This window comes from Furipterus horrens, unplaced genomic scaffold, assembly GCF_987537825.1.
Source record: "Furipterus horrens unplaced genomic scaffold, mFurHor1.1.pri manual_scaffold_12, whole genome shotgun sequence".
Classification (NCBI taxonomy): domain Eukaryota; kingdom Metazoa; phylum Chordata; class Mammalia; order Chiroptera; family Furipteridae; genus Furipterus; species Furipterus horrens.
In genome coordinates, this window is record NW_028327182.1 from 47681178 (window position 1) to 47687177 (window position 6000).

Genomic DNA, 6000 nt, shown 5'->3' on the forward strand with positions numbered 1-6000 from the left:
TGGTGTAAGGTGGCATCTCACTGTGGTTTTTATTTGCATCTCTCTGATGGCTAGCGATGTTGAGCATTCTTTCGTATCTCTATGGACTCTTTGTATATCCTCCTTGGAGAAGTGTTTGTTCGGGTCCTTTGCCCATTTTTTAATTGGGTTGTCTGTCTTCTTGGTATTGAGTCATACAACTTCTTTATATATTTTGGAGATCAATTCCTTGCTGAGGTATCACTGGCAAATATAGTTTCCCATACGGTTGGTTCCCTTTTCATCTTGCTGATGTTTTCTTTTGCTGAGCAGAAACTCTTTAGTTCGATGTAGTCCCATTTGTTTATTCTTTCCTTTATTTTCCTTGCCTTAGAAAATGTATCATTGAAAATGTTGCTACATGGGATATCTAACATTTTCCTGCCTATGTTTTCCTCTAAGACTTTTATGGTGCCACAGCTTACATTTAAGTCTTTGATCCATCTTGAGTTTATTCTCGTGTGTGGTGTAAGTTGGTGGTCTAGTTTCATTTTTTTTGCATGTCCCTGTCCAGTTCTCCCAACACCATTTGTTGAAGAGGCTCTTCTCACTTCATTTTATGTTCCTTCCCCCTTTGTCAAATATTAGTTTACCATATAGATCTGGGTTTATTTCAGGGCTCTCCATTCTGTTCCACTGATCTATATTTCCGTTCTTATGCCAGTACCAGGCTGTTTTGATTACCGTGGCCTTGTAGTATAGTTTGATATCAGGTATTGTGATTCTTCCTGCTGTGTTCTTCTTCCTCAAGATTGCAGTGGCTATTCGGGCTCTTTTTTGGTTCCATATAAATTTTTGAAGTATTTTTTTCTAGGTCTGTGAAATATGTCATTGGTATTTTAATGGGGATTAAATTAAATCTATAAATTGCTTCGGGTAGTATGGACATTTTAATGATGTTGATTCTTCCCATCCATGAACATGGTATATGCTTCCATTTATTTGTATCTTCCTTAATTTCTTTCTTCAGTGTTATGTAGTTTTCTGAGTATAGGTCTTTTACCTCCTTGGTTAAGTTTATTCCTAGGTACTTTATTTTTCTTGTTGCTATGGTAAATAAACATTTTCTTTTAGTTTCTACCTCTGAAATTTCATTGTTGCTGTACAGAAATGCTTCGATTTCTGAATATTGACTTTGTACCCTACTATTTTGTCAAATTCACTTTTCAGGTTGAGTAGTTTTTTTGTGGAGTCTATAGGGTTTTCTATGTAAACTATCATGTCACCTGCAAATAATGACAGTTTTGCTTCCTCTTTTCCAGTTTGGATGCCTTTTATTTCTCTTTCTTGTCTGATTGCTATGGCTAGAACTTACAAGACTATGTTGAATAGGAGTGGAGTGAGTGGACATCTTTGTCTTGTTCCTGATTTCAGGGGGAATGTTCTCAGTTTTTGCCCATTGTGTTTGATGTTGGCTTCAGGTTTCTCGTATATGGCCTTTATCTTGTTGAGGTGTGCTCCCTCTATTTCCATTTTGCTGAGAGTTTTTATCATAAATTGGTGTTTACTTTATCAAATGCTTTTTCTGCATCTATTGATATGATCATGTGATTTTTGCCTCTCATTTTGTTTATGTGGTGTATTATGTTTATTGATTTGCAAATATTAAACCATCCTTGCATCCCTGGGATGAATCCCACTTGATCATGGTGTATAATCTTTCTAATGTCTTGCTAGATTCAGTTTGCCAATATTTTGTTAAGGATTTTAGCATGTATGTTCATCAGCGATATTGGCCTGTAGTTTTCTTTCTTTGTTGTGTCTTGACCTGGTTTTGGAATTAGGGTAATACTGGCTTAATAGAACGAGTTTGGGAGTCTTCCCTCTTCTTGGATTTTTTGGAATAGTCTGAGGAGAATAGGAGTTAGTTCCTTCCTAAATGTTTTGTAGAATTCACCTGTGAAGCCATCTGTTTCAGGGCTTTTGTGTGCCGGGAGTTTTTTTTTATTATTGCTTCAATTTCACTGCTTGTTATTGGTCTGTTCAGGCTTTCTGCTTCTTCTTGATTAAGTTTTGGAAGAATATATGTTTCCACAAATTTGTCCATTTCCTCTAGGTTGTCAAATTTCTTGCCATACAGCTGTTCATAATAATTTCTTACAATCTTTTGTATTTCTGTGGTATCAGTTGTGATATCTCCTCTTTCATTTTTGATTTTATTTATTTGGGTTCTCTCTCTTTTTTTCTTGATGACCCTGGTTAAAGGCTTGTCAGTTTTGTTTATCTGTTCAAATAACCAGCTCCTACTTTTGTTGACTTTTTGAATTGTTTCTTTAGTCTCTATGTCATTTAATTCTTCTCCGATCTTGATGATTTCCTTCCTTATCACTCTGGGCTTCGTTTGTTTTTTTCCTCTAGTTCTTGTAACTGTAGGGTTAAATTTTTTATTAGAGACTCTTCTATCATTTTTAGATAGGCCTGTATTGCTATGATTTTTTTTCTCAGGACTGCTTTCGCTGTATCTCATAGGTTTTGGGTTGTTGTGTATTTATTATCATTTGTTTCCAGGAACTTTTTGATTTCTTCTTTGATGTCATTGTTAACCCATTCATTGTTTAATAGCATGTTATTCATTCTCCATGAGTTTGAATGTTTTTTACTTTTTTCCTTGAGGTTGATTTCCAATTTTAAGCCATTGTGATATGAGAAAATGCTTGACATAATTTCAATTTTCTTGAATTTGTTGAGGCTAGTTTTGTGTTCTACCATATGGTCTATCTTTGAAAATGCTCCATGTGCACTTGAGAAGAATGTATATTTTGCTTCTTTGAGGTGAAAAGTTCTATATATATCGACTAAATCCATTTGATCTAGAGTGTTGTTCAATGCCTCAATATCTTTGGTGTTTCTTTGTTTCAAAGATCTGTCCATTGTTGACAATGGGTTGTTAAACTCTTCTATTATGAGTGTGTTGCTGTCTATATGATTCCTGAAGTCTTCCAAATTTTCTTTACATATTTGTTTGCTCCTACCTTGGGTGCATATACGTTTACAAGGGTTATATCTTCTTGATGGATTTTTCCCTTAAGTATTATGAAATGTCCTTCTTTGTCTCTTTTTATGGACTTTGTTGTGAAATCTGTTTTGTTTGATATAATTATTGCTACCCCAGCTTCTTTTTCATGTCCATTTGCTTGAAATACTTTTTTCCATCCCTTCACTTTCAGTCTGTATTTTGTTCTAAGGTGGGTCTCTTGTTGACAGCATATATGTGAGTCATGCTTTCTAATCCATTCAGCTACCCTATGTCTTTTGATTGGAGCATTTAATCCATTTACATTTAAGGTTATTACCGATAAGTACTTATTCATTGTCATTTTTCCCCTTTGTCTCTCTCTGTTTTTTCATCTTCTTAAAGCAGACCCTTCAGCATTTCTTGCAATGCTCGTTTGGTAGAGATGTATGCTTTTAGCCTTCCTCTGTCTTGGAAACTCCTTATTTCACCTTCCAGTTTGAATAAGAGCCTTGCTGGGTAGAGTATTCTTGGTAGTAGGCCTTTGTTTTTCATTGCTTGGAATATTTTTCTTGCCATTCCCTTCTGGCTTGTAGTGTTTCTGCTGAGAAAACTGATGATAGCCTTATTGGAGCTCCCTGTATGTTATTGGTTGTTTCTCTCTTGCTGCTTTTAGGATTCTCTCTTTGTCTTTGAATGTTGCCAATTTAATTATGATGTGTCTTGAAGTGGGTCTGCTGGGGTTCATCTTCATTGGGACCCTCTGTGCTTCCTGGATTTGTGTGGCTCTTTCTCTCATCATGTTAGGGAAGTTTTCTGTCATTAGTTTTTCAAAGAGGTTTTCTATTCCTTGCTCTTCTTCTTCTCCTTCTGGAATTTCTATGAAACAGATATTATTACTTTTTATGTTTTCCTGCAGCTGTCTTAAAATCTCTTCATTCTTGGTTGTTGTTGTTGTTGTTTTATTTTGTTGCACTGTCTGGGAGTTTTTGTTTATGTTGTCCTCCAGCTCGCTGATCTGATCTGCTTCCTCTAGCCTGCTTTTAATTCCTTATATTGTGTTCTTCAATTCAGAAATTGTATTCTTCATTTCCTCTTGGCTCTTATTGATAGCTTCTATGTCCTTTTTCATGCTGGTGTAATTCTCAGTAAGTTCCTTATAATTTCTCTGGAGTTCCTTGTAGTTTTCCTTGAGCTCGCTGAGCTCATTGATCTTTCCCATAATCCATGTTTTGAATTCCATATCTGATAGTTTGCTTCCCTCTATTTCATTTAGCACTCTTTCTGGGAATTCTACCTTTCTTTTTGATGGGGGGTTGTTTCTCTGTCTCTCCATTTTTGTTACTCTTCTTGTTTGTTGCTGCTTCTTAGATTAATCTGCACTTCCTGATCTGCCCCTGGTGGTGTCAGATTGTGTACCAGCCTGGCCCTAGGCAGCTTGTTGGAGACTACCAGGGATCTACTGCCTTTGCCTATCTCCTTTAGTTGTTAATCTATTCAATCTCTGATTGGCCATCAGGCTTAAAGACCAAGGGGGTGGCAGCTTAATTCCTATAGGCAGGACTTTTGCTCACGCTCAGGCTGATGCCACTCAGAGGGGAATGGTCTGCCTGCAGTACTGGGAATAAGTCAGCACTGGGACCTGGTTGGCTGCTCCCCCTGTTCTCCCCTCAAAGCCACCTCACCAAATTCTCCCCAAGCATCTTATTCCTCTCTGCCTTCCCTCTGCTTAAGCCCAGGGTAAATGGGGGCTGAACTATTTTTGTACATGATCCGCTTAAGAGCTCTTTTTCTCCAGCTGTTTCTCTCTGGCTAGCAAGAAACCCTGTGGCTTTTTGCTTTTCACAGCTGGATACTATTATACTTTCCACTCTGTTGCTGGGAAGTCCAGCTGGGGGTTTAGATTCTGCCCTTCTCAGGGGAACCCCCAGCTGCTGAGCTGTTTTTCAGTCCCTTCAGCTGTCACCCATGGGAGCCCAGCCAGCCCTTTTGCATCTCTGCACTCCCTACCAGTCACGTTGTGATATAGCGGCCTTTTCTGTCTCTCCATGGCTATAAGACTTCTCTCCAGCTAGTGTTCAGTTGGTTATTCCAGATGACTTCTCCAAAATTAAGTTGTAAATCCAGACTGGTCCTGGGAGGAGGTTAGTGTAGCTTCCACTTACTCCTCCACCATCTTGGATCTTGAACTTGAGACTTTTTGTTGGAACAGCAGTAGAACAATGCAGGGGAGAAAAAGTAAGCACCACAGTAACCAGGCAACCTCATACACAGGCCAAAGTAAGAGAGTTGGACTTAAGTACTGCCTTGGTGGTCAACCTTGGAAGTCAAGTGAGTGTGTGTGACTGCAATGTATCTCAAGATACGAAGCGAGTGCAGAGTCCCAATCCGTGGTTTCATTCTCCTGTGAGGGAAATGGCCAGAGATGGACTAAATGATTCTCATAGTGTGTAAAGAAACCTCTAATATGGGGGGCGGGGTTTAAGCACTCAGACCATGGGCAAGAAACTTTCAATATGGGGGGTTGAGCTCACGGGGTTTCTGTATACAGGAAACCTCTAGTATAAAGGGTTGAGTATATGAGGTATGTATAAAAGAAACTTCCAATTGGGGGACTTGAGTATACAGGGCATGGGCAAGAAACTTCCAGTACAGGGTTTGAGCTCATGGGTTCATGTTCAAGAAATCCCAGGCAAAGAGGGGTTGAGGACACAACCAACTCAGCCACAAGAATGGACTCGACTGAGGATGGGAAATAAAAATTCTAAGCCCAAAGAAACTAGAAGAAATGAGGCATGGAAAAACCCTATAGACATTCTGCCTGATAGTCCATTAGGGAGAATATTGAAGCATTAGGGAGGGGATCCCCAGACGCAGAATAAGGAAAAACAGAAAATGGTAAAATATTTCTGTCTTTTTGACCAAATGACCCCATTAAGGGGCAATCTGTTTTCTGGCCCCTATATGGACCTGATGAAATTTGGTTCTTTCAAACCCTTGTCTTGTATGTGAGTATTCAAGTATCAGCT